This window comes from Priapulus caudatus, unplaced genomic scaffold, assembly GCF_000485595.1.
Source record: "Priapulus caudatus unplaced genomic scaffold, Priapulus_caudatus-5.0.1 Scaffold1638, whole genome shotgun sequence".
Lineage (NCBI taxonomy): Eukaryota > Metazoa > Priapulida > Priapulimorpha > Priapulimorphida > Priapulidae > Priapulus > Priapulus caudatus.
Genome location: NW_014578699.1, coordinates 39,479 through 41,791, shown reverse-complemented (window position 1 = coordinate 41,791; position 2,313 = coordinate 39,479).

The window sequence follows — 2,313 nt, the reverse complement described above, 5'->3', positions numbered from 1 at the left end:
GGTGACCTTCGTTACAAGCGTAATTTTACAGCCCATATTAAATTGCTGCGGGCCGGCTAAAAAGAAAGCACCGCCTTTAAACCTAACCGCGTTCCACAAAATAAATACGATTAGTGTGTGACGCAGGGACTGCTTTCAGTAGTCAACACGCCCAATGTACTTGAGGTCTTGTGACCACAGCTCTGCGCGGCCGCCCTGACACGTGCCAGATGGAAATTGACCGAGAGGTGGCTGATCCGCGAGGGGGCGAGGACAGGAGAGTGCAGAGAGAAGAGAAAGAGAGAGAGACGATGGCGGGAGAGAGAGGCGAGAAGGAAGCGCAGGGGGGAAGGAGGAGCGAGAAGAGAGAGAGAGAGAGAGATGAGAGGAGAGAGAAGAGACGAGAAAGAAAGAGAGAGAGAGAGAAGACGAGACAAAGAGGAGACGAGAGAAGGAGGAGAGAGGCAGACGAGGAGAGAGAGAAAGGGAGACGAGACGAGATGATGAGCCAGAAGCAGAAGAGAGAGAGAGAACGAGAGCAGCCGATAAGACAGAGAGATAGAGACAAAAGAGAGAGAGCAGAGAGAGAGAAGAGCAGAGATTAGCAGCAGAGAGCGGGAGAGAGACGTGCCAAGTGGCCCCTTCGACCATGACAAAGCCGTGTAAGTCAGCGCGAACGAGCCCACCGCCCTATGGCCACTGCACGCGTTGGTACGCACAGACGCCCCCCCCCCCCCCCCCACACACAACACACACATCACACACCAACACGCGCAACACACACACACACCACAGCACACACACACACACACAGCACCACACACACAGACACACACACACACACACACACACACAGGCCGCACACACCACACACACACACACACACACACGCTCTCTCTCTCTCACATCTCTCTCTCTCTCTCTTTCTCTTTCACCTACCGCGTCTGTGTTATCCTCCCCTAAATCGCGCTCGCATGCGCGGAGTTCACGATTCCAAGACGCTGTAATCTTTTAAAAGGCACATCAACTCTGTGTCTGCGTGCGCGCGTGCTGCAGCCGTCTGTGTGCGATGCGCGTAGCACGCTCACTAATTATAACGCGGCGTGCACGCACACGCGATGCGTGCTACCTTTTGCGCTTTCCACGTTATACGCTATTTTACGCCTTATACATCATGCATACTTCGTGTTTACCAGCGCAACGCATTCCTAAAAACCAACATAGAATAGAATACGGAATATGATATCTGTATCTCCATATCTATGAACACTCACAGCCATTTATTGCTCGAGCTAAGCTGAGAGATGCCGGCAATGATAGAATGTTATGAACCACATAAATGCACTTCTTTATCACGACATCCGATGCCCCGACAGGCTGTATAAAACCCGGTCAATAATTCCAGGCGCCAAAAATGTACGAGCCTGACCTCGTCGCATTGCGGAATTCTCGATACACCAACATCCGCGCCAAACCCTTCGTACGCCTTGTTTGCGTAAAAGTTGGTTCCGCGGTCGTTCGTAGAATGATTGTGTATGGGTGCAGGCGACAGGTGAAAGCGATGGGAACAGTTTTTCTATGTCACCCCAGTCATATGCAGCCTGATTGTCTCAGTATAAGCCGATGGCAGCTGTACGTGCAGCAGTAGCACTCGCGTGACTATAAGCCGAATCCAGAAGGTGCTTCAATGGTCACATACCTGAAAACAAGCTGACGGGCCGAGGCAGTTTAATATCGCCTCGCGAAGCCTGAATGGCGGAAATTGCATTGTTAGCTGCGACATCTGACACTTATCACTTGCCGCGGGCCAGGTTTCAGACTATGTATATGCTTGGCTCGGTCTATATTCTGTATGACGTTTTATGCGATAAGCATATGTGGTATCTGTATTGCCTCTCCCAATGCATGTTACGTGACAGCATACGGTATCTGCGCACTCGCTTGCTATACGTGTTACGCTGACAGCATACGTGTCATCTGCATGGCCTTCTAGTACGTGTTACGCTGACAGAATGCATGTATCTGCCATGCTTCTAGTACGTGTTAGTGACAGATATGCGTATCTGCCATTGCTTCTAGTACTGTGTACGTGACAGATACGCGTATCTGCATGACTTCTAGATGTGTTTACGTGACTGAGTATGCGCGTATTCTGCAGGCGCGTCTACGTGTTCACGTGACGATATGCGTAGTCTGCATGCTTTTCTAGTACGTGTTACGTGACCAGTACATTGCTATCTGCATGCTTCTATGATGTGTTACGTGACAGATCACTCGTACCTCTCTCGCATGCTTCTCAGTACGCTGTTACGTGGACAGATACGTTATCTGCAT